Source organism: Microtus pennsylvanicus, chromosome 2 (assembly GCF_037038515.1).
Source record: "Microtus pennsylvanicus isolate mMicPen1 chromosome 2, mMicPen1.hap1, whole genome shotgun sequence".
In the NCBI taxonomy this organism is placed as follows: domain Eukaryota; kingdom Metazoa; phylum Chordata; class Mammalia; order Rodentia; family Cricetidae; genus Microtus; species Microtus pennsylvanicus.
In genome coordinates, this window is record NC_134580.1 from 66,398,433 (window position 1) to 66,407,797 (window position 9,365).

Sequence of the window (9,365 nt, forward strand, 5' to 3'; positions counted from 1 at the left end):
GTAAAATTTGAAAAGCACCAAGAGTATTACTGAAGATGGAAGAAGATGAACAAAACATTCCCACCATCTTGAATATTTTCTGTTACAGGTCAATATGAGCACTCTGTCAGTGCTTGCAAGGGAATAACTGCTGACGTTCACTGAAAGTTCAACTTTATATTCACCTAGGTTGACAATAGAAGACACCCTTTGCTTATGTGTTTAGTTAATTTATTTTCCTATTTCCATTAGTGTAAATGATTGTAGGTAAATGACAAAATGAGAAAGCAGATGATAGTTAGATGAAAAAATATTCATGTCAGGAAACTAATATTTGAAAATCTATAAATTCTCGATATTAGTTAATAAAATTCAAGGTTAGCTTTTTTGTACTGCTAAAATTGAATTAATTTTCAGAGGTGAGGTTTGAATATGAGTTCTTTGGTTGTTTCTATTGCAAGTATTTTCAATAGTCATGTGCTAATCAGTTTAGCTAAATAAATAAATTCTATAACAAATTTTATTAACAAACTTGTGATTCTTGGTTTTACATACCAAACTGTGTATTTCTTATGTGGTATTCTGTACAGATTACCTCCAACAATGTTTTTAATTCAATGATGTCACAGAAATAACTCTATTGATCATCAGTGGATTCATTATCCATGCCATAAAAACATGTTAAGATCTCATCAAAATTTTTTTAGGGAAATTAGATGTAATTCTTATCAGGTCGAAAGTTCAAATCTCAATACTATTATGAAGTGTTATGATTGCTGGTGATACATTCAGAGCATGTTTTATTAGATTAATGGGGAGAAACTACCAACCAGTTGAAACCACACACATTTGTTAGGATTTCAAATTGCTGTTCTACATCCTCAATGCACACCTATTGAGGAATTTCCTGATGGAGCATGTGGATAACAGTCACACCTGTGGCTTCTCTTCAAGTTTACATGCGGGCAATGATGTTTCTCAACGTTGGCAATGACATGTTTATATTGCATTTTTCTATTTCAAGTGTAGATGTTAGTTTCCAATGTGAAGGTCAGGCCAACTAGTTGAACCCTTTTCCACACCCCTCTAAATTGAACTTTCTTCCTCTTCAGGTTGCTTCTGAAGACACCCTGAATAAAATGGAGGGAGGGAATCAGTCTGTGGTATCAGAATTTGTGCTTTTGGGACTTGCCCACTCGCAGAATCTTCAACTCTTTCTCTTCATGATGTTTTTGATGATTTATGTGCTCGCTCTATCTGGAAATAGTATTGTCATGTTCTTAATTGCCACTGACCATAATCTCCATTCTCCCATGTACTTCTTTTTGGCCAACTTGTCCTTTGTTGATATGTGGCTTTCCTCAGTCACCACTCCTAAGATGATCGCCGATTTTCTCAGGGAACCAAAGATCATTTCATTTGCAGGTTGCATGTGTCAGGTCTTCTTTGACCATTGTGTTGGTGCAGTTGAGATGATGATGTTGGTGGTGATGGCTACGACCGCTATGTAGCCATATGCAAACCACTCCACTACTTCACTATTATGAACCTAAAAAGGTGCACTGCATTGGTATTAACTTCCTGGACCATTTCTATCGTGCACGCCATGAGTCAGCTTTTGGCAGTTGTGCATCTACCTCTCTGTGGCCACATGGAAATTGATAGTTTCTTCTGTGACATACCATTAATAATCAAGTTATCCTGCACGGATTACCATGATTTGGATATTTACATGAATGCTAACTGTGGGGTTGTAGTTGTAAGCTGCTTCATTCTGTTGCTCATTTCCTACACGTATATCCTTATCACTGTTCGCCAGAGCTCTAAAGCTGGTGCATCTAAGGCTCTGTCCACATGCAGTGCCCACATCACAGTGGTGATGATCTTTTTTGTTCCTTGCATCTTTATCTATGTGTGGCCACTCAATATCATTTGGTTGGACAAATTCCTTGCTGTATTTTATACTCTTATTGCACCTCTTCTGAATCCAGCTATTTATACACTGAGAAATAAAGAAATGAAAAATGCTATAAAGAAATTAAAAAGCTATTTCAGAAAGCACAAGGAAAATACTTAATGCCAAAAAAATTCACTGTAAATATTTCAAATTAAAAATTAACTGAAATTAGTACAGATTGATAAACTTGGGATTTAGTTTGCATGCACAATCAGTTAATATATTCTGACATGTAATAAGCCCAATATAATTTAGAGATACAATATTTCAATCATATAGAACATTGTAAATTATTTCTGGTTGTTTTTTAAGATGGCTCTTCCTTGTGAGAAAACTATTCAATTGATTCTTGTATTTTCAGTAATATTTTTAAAGGAGCATAAATGTATTTCTTGGGCTGAAAAGAAACATTTGTTTTGTAAAATTTACTTAAATATTGTTCAAAAAGTATCAAAAAATATATTCTTTTTTTAATACATCCACAAACCTTTATTCACTTCTTCGCAAAAAGGCAAAATTATTATTTTTATCACATTCCAAAACAGTAAAGAGGGAATAGAAAATATGTAACAAATAAAGCAAAAGTTATAAACTACATACAAATAGCAGTGGACTTTATTTCGTTTAACTCTTATTACCTTAATGACAATGAAATACTTGCAAAAAACAAACCTAATGCTGTTTTTTCTCAATTATCTGAGTTTAAAGATTAAAATTTATTTTTTAAGTTATGGCTTATTGTTTCAAGAAAAATCACAGACTATAATCTTTCTGACACAGTGACCATTATCCTCCTTGCTAATTCTTTTTTTATTACTTAAAAAATACTGATCCAAATTCCCACTCCTTTCCCTCCTCCCACTCCCCTCCAACTCCCTCCACAGACTCTCTTACCCCACCCCTCCAATGCTAAGAGACGGCAATGCCCCCTGCCCTGTGGAAAGTCCAAGGCCCTCCCTACTACATCTAGGTTGAGCAGGGTTTACATCCAAAGAGAATAGGATCCCAAGAAGCCAGTACATGCAGTAGAGACAAATTTCAGTGTCACTATCAGTGGCCTCTCAGCCTGCTCCAACTGACAACCCCCTTCAAGAGGAATATGTTTGTTCCCATGCTCGTTCACTCCCAGTCCAGTTGGAATTGGTGAGCTACCATTAGCTCAGGCAAACTGTCTCAGTGTATGAACCCCTCATGGTCTAGAATTCCTTGCTCATACTCTCACTCCTTCCACTCTTCAACTGGATCTTGGCAACTCCAATGTGGATCATTGCCTCTGTTTCCATCTGTTGTTGGACAAATGTTCTATAGTGATATTGAAGATGATCATCAGTCTCACTACAGGGTAAGGCCAGTTCAGACACCCTCTCCTCTACTGCTTAATATTGAAATGCTTGTTATAGTTGATTATATATCAACAAATCTACAAAACAGACAATAGGTCAATTGTTTCATCAAATACCAACATATATTTGTGAATAAAATTTGAATATGACCTTCAATATCTCAAATAGTCTTTAAATTGTTCTTTGAATAAAAATATGTATCATATTGTTCAATGCGTCTTTTATTTCTCAAGATGTGATAAGAATGATAATAAAAATAATGCCAAAAGTAATATATGTGTATGTGTGTGTGTATCTTTTATTCTCTTAATATAGGAAAAATACAACAAATGGTAGAATAAATAAAGTACATTTATGATTGTTAGCTGTCTGATCAAGCCTATGATATAAGATGTATTATTACCACAAAATGCATTTATTATCTTGAATATTTTAATACTTAAGGAAAACTTAGAAATATATATTAGATTTTTTGGTAACAAAGACTTGAATTTTTCTATAGTTGAAGGATGCAGAAAATAAATTTCCCAATGGCATTCATTTATTTAATATATTAAGAAAGAAAATTTTACTCAGAGAGTAGCTAATGTTAAATGTAATGTCAGAACAACTCTCTTAAAGTTCAGATTGCTTTTTTAACAATTCATATGTCATGATCCACATTCTATTATTACAATATGATGTGATTTGTGAACAATACTGTTCTGCATTTGGACTGTAGATATTATCACATTTGACATGTAGATGATGCTAAATAACAGTCAGATGTATAGTTGATTGCTCAATTTTACTTATTTATTGATACCGGTAAATATAAGAACTTAACAATTTATATATTACTATACATTTCAGATACTTTTTCTCTATCTGCCATGCTAAGAATATCCTCACAATATGACTTATCCTGTGTTCCTTAATGTGGAGCAGACCTTACATCCAAATAGAAAATATTTTACCAGTAGGCTCATCTTGCTTGGCAAATCAGTTTTGTATCATGTAAAGTCTGTGCTGTGTCAGACCCATAACGCCCCTTCTTTGCCAATAACTTAAATAATTTCCAGCACCATGAAAGCTAGCCAGAAGGAAAACAACTTCCAATCATCCTAGAAAATAAAATACCTTTTTATTCTTTTTATTTATTCGTCTCTCATACAATACATTCCAACTGGAGGCTCCCATCCCTCCACTCCTCCAAGTTCCCCATCCCTCTTTCAGGACCACTGTCCTTCTATATCCCTTCTGGAAATTGGCCTCCCAGGGATATCAATCAAACACAGCATAACAAGATGCAATGAAACTAGACACTAATTTTCATACCAAGGCTAGATGAGGTAACCTAATAGGAGGGAAAGGGTTCCAAAAGCAGGCAAAAGAGTCAGAGACAGCACTACTCCCACTGTTAGGAGACCCCAAAAAACCCAAGCTGAACCACAAGCATGCATGCAGAGGACCTGTGATTGTACCATCAATCTCTGTGAACCCCTATGAAGACTGCTTAGTATGTTCTGTAGATCATGTAGACTGCTGTCCTTGATACCTCTAGGTCATAAAATCCTTCCCTCTTTTCTTCCCCTTCTTCTGTGAGGTTTCCTAAGCTCTGACTAACGTTTGGCTGTGGGTCTCTGCATTTACTACCACCAGCTACAAAAGAAAGCCTCTATAATGGCAATCAGGCTAGGCACTGATCTATAAATATGGGAGAATATCATTAGGAATCATTTCATTGACTTTTTCCCTTTTCTTTTTCTTTTTTCTTTTTTAATTTTCTTTATTTAAGATTGTTTAATGGACGGATAAATTTTTTCATAAAATATTATCAAAAATACAGAATAGATAAATTAATAAAATGAGAAAAATAAAGGTGTTATTACAACGCAACCACTGAAATACAGAAGATCACTAGAAGATATTTTGGAAACATACACCCTAATAAGTTAGAACAATAACAGTTTAAGTAAATAAACCTATCCACTATGTCCTACTGAAATTAAATCAGGAAGATCTGTAAAAATAACCTTATCAATCATGAGATATAAATTTGAGTCAGTAATAAAATTTAACCCAATAAGGGCAAAGGACCAAATGGATGCAATTCTGAAGTCTCCCAAGTTTATCAAAAACAATTAACACGGTTTTAGGTACTGAGGAGTTCCATCTGGATGGGTGAGTGTGTGCGATCCAGGGGCGGACTGTCCCAGAAGAGAGCACAGGCCCCCCTCCCCCAGCTCCTTCTGTAGGGCTGTCTTTCTTATACCCGATCCCACCCCCACCCCCCCCCCCCCCCCCACACGCCTGCATTTTCTGCTAGGTCCTTTGCTCAGGAACAGTTTTCTGCTCCTACACTAAGGCAACCCACCCAGAGCGGTGAGTGCCTGCCTACCGGGCAGGTCTCAAGGACCCCCAAAAGGGAGCCCTGGCACCTTCAGCTTGTGCTCCAGGGGTGCCTGTGCACTCCTGGATCTCGTCCAGCCTGCCTGGTTTCTTCCTTTTGTCCCCGGATCATCCGCTACCAGGTGGCCCTGTTTAGGTACTGAGGAGTTCCATCTGGACGGGTGAGTGTGTGCGATCCAGGGGCAGATTGACCCAGAAGAGACCACAAACCCCCCCTCCCCCAGGTCCTTCTGCAGGGCTGTCTTTCTTACACCCGACCCCCCCCCCCCCCAGAGCCTGCCTTATCTGCTAGGTCCTTTGCTCAGGAACAGTTTTCTGCTCCTACACTAAGGCTACCCACCCAGAGAGGTGAGTTCCTGCCTACCGGGCAGGCCTCAAGGACCCCCCCCCCCCAAGAAAGGGAGCAGGCACACCTTCAGCTTTTGCGGCAGGGTGTCCTGTGTTCTACTCGTCCCCGCCCTGCCCCCCAAGTTCTCCCCTTTGTCAGCGGGTCATTAGACTACCAGGCCTCTATATTTCGGTGCTGGGAAGTTCCATCTGGACTGGACGGTTCCTGCTTCTACTCTGAAGAGTTACAACCAGAGAGTCAATCACAGCAAAGACTGGACCAAGACACCAGGCCTCTCCTGGCTCCATTTGAAGGAAGAGATGGGAAGGCGCCAAGGCAAGATTTCCTCCAACAACCTGAAAGGCAACATGACATCACCAGAATCCGGAGATCCCGAAATAAGAAGAATAGTACACCCTACTCTAGAAAAATTAGAAGAAATCTACTCAAAAGTGAATTATATGAAAATAATAGAAGATCTTAAACAGGAGGTGAAAAACTGCCATAAACAATTAGAGATCACAAACAAAAAGGTAGAGGAAATGAATAAAGCGCTCAAAGATACCCAAGAAAACCAAGAGAAACAAGAAAAAGCAATCAAACAGGTAAGAGAAGTGGTTCAAGACATGAAGAATGAAATGGAAGTAATGAAAAAAACACAAACAGAGGGAAGGATAGGGATGGAAAATCTGACAAACAAACAGGAAATACAGAGACAAATACTACCAACAGATTACAAGAGATAGAAGAAAGAATTTCAGACACTGAAGATACCATAGAGAAAATAAACACACTGATCAAAGAAAACAGCAAAGCCAACAAATTCTCATCAAAAACATTCAGGAAATCTGGGACACAATAAAAAGACCAAACCTAATAATAATTGGGATAGAAGAAGGAGAAGAAGTACAGCTCAACGGTCCAGAAAATATATTTAATAAAATTATAGAAGAAAACTTTCCCAACCTAAAGAAGGATATTCCTTTGAAGGTTCAAGAAGCATACATAACACCGCATAGACTGGACGAAAAAAAAAACATCTCCTTGCCATAAAATAATCAAAACACAAAACTTACAGAATAAAGAAAGAATATTAAGAGCTGCAAAGGAAAAAGGCCAAGTTACTTATAAAGGTAAACTTATCAGACTTACACCTGATTTCTCTATGGAAAAAAATGAAAGCCAGAAGGACCTGGATAGATGTACTGCAGAAACTAAGAGACCATGGATGCAAGCCCAGACTACTATACCCAACCAAGCTTTCGTTCACTATAAATGGAAAAAACAAAATTTTCCAGGATAAAAACAAATTTAAACAATACGTAGCCACAAATCCAGCCTTACAGAAAGTAATAGAAGGAAAATCACAAACCAAGGAGTCCAACAATAACCAAAATAACTCAAACTTCTAGAGACCCTTCACCAGCACAACTTAAAAAATGAAACACACAAACTCTACTACTAAAAAAGTGACCAGAATTAACAACCACTGGTCATTAATATCACTTAATGTCAATGGACTCAACTCACCTATAAAAAAGCACAGGCTAAGAGATTGGATACGAAAACAGAATCCAACATTCTGCTGTCTACAAGAAACACACCTTAACAACAAAGACAGGGACCTACTCAGAGTAAAGGGATGGGAAAGGGTTTATCAAGCAAATGGACCTAAGAAACAAGCAGGTGTGGCCATACGAATTTCTAACAAAGTTGACTTCAAACTTAAATCAATCAGAAGAGATGGAGAGGGACATTTTATACTCATGACAGGCACAATTCATCAGGATGAAGTCTCAATCCTGAATATCTATGCCCCTAATATAAAAGCACACACGTACGTAAAAGAAACACTACTAAAACTCAAGGCAGCCATCAAACCGCACACACTAATAGTAGGAGACTTCAACACTCCTCTCTCACCAATGGACAGGTCAATCAGACACAAACCTAACAGAGAAATAAGAGAATTAATGGAGGTAATGAATCAAATGGTATTAACAGACATCTATAGAACATTCCACCCAAAAAAGAAAGAATATACGTTCTTCTCCGCAGCTCATGGAACCTTCTCGAAAACTGACCACATACTGGGTAACAAAGCAAACTTCCACAGTACAAAAAAATATCACCGTGCACAAAACTCAAGTCCAAATGGATTAAAGACCTCAATATCAGCCCGAAAACACTGAACCTGATAGAAGAGAAAGTGGGCAATACCCTACAACAGATGGGCACAGGCGATCGCTTCTTAGGTATAACCCCAGAAGCACAGACATTAAGGGCAACATTGAATAAATGGGACCTACTAAAACTGAGAAGCTTCTGTAAAGCAAAGGACACTGTCACTAAGACACAAAGGCAACCTACCGACTGGGAGAAGATCTTCACCAACCCCACAACAGACAAAGGTCTGATCTCCAAAATATATAGAGAACTCAAGAAACTAGACTTTAAAAGGCTAATTAACCCAATTAAAAAATGGGGCGCTGAACTGAACAGAGAATTCTCAACAGAAGAAGTTCAAATGACCAAAAGACACTTAAGGTCATGCTCAACCTCCTTAGCGATCAGGGAAATGCAAATCAAAACAACTTTGAGATATCATCTTACACCTGTAAGATTGGCTAAAGTCAAAAACACCAAGGATAGCCTTTGCTGGAGAGGCTGTGGAGGAAGGGGTACCCTCATCCATTGCTGGTGGGAATGCAATCTTGTGCAACCACTGTGGAAGTCAGTGTTTCGGTTTCTCCGGAAATTCGGGATCAACCTACCCCTGGACCCAGCAATACCACTCTTGGGAATTTACCCAAGAGATGCTCTATCACATGTCAAAAGCATTTGTTCAACTATGTTCATAGCAGTACTATTTGTAATAGCCAGAACCTGGAAACAACCTAGATGCCCTTCAATGGAAGAATGGATGAAGAAAGTATGGAATATATACACACTAGAGTACTACGCTGCGGTAAAAAAACAATGACTTCTCGAATTTTGCATGCAAATGGATGGAAATAGAAAACACTATCCTGAGTGAGGTATCCCAGGCCCAAAAAGACGAACATGGGATGTACTCACTCATAATTGGTTTCTAGCCATAAATAGGGTTCACGGAATCTACAATAGGCGAATCTAAAGAAGCTAAGTAAGAAGGTGAACCCAAGGAAAAACATATAGTTATCCTCTTGGATAAGGGAAGTAGACAAAATTGCCGGGGGGAAAAGTGGGATCTTGGGGGAGGGGTGGGATGGGGGTTAGGGGAGATGGGGAGAGAAAAGGTAGAAGGGAAGGAGGGTGGACTAGGGGAAACAGGAGGATCGGGATAAAGGAAGGTTGGATAGGGGAGCACGGAACCACAATTCTTAGT

The 9,365-nt window shown here is 38.3% G+C and overlaps 1 pseudogene; it reads left to right on the forward strand.

Moving 5' to 3' along the window:
* Positions 1-1,115: 1,115 nt before the first annotated feature.
* On the forward strand, positions 1,116-2,056 carry LOC142844834 (olfactory receptor 4K3-like; annotated as a pseudogene).
* Positions 2,057-9,365: the final 7,309 nt, after the last annotated feature.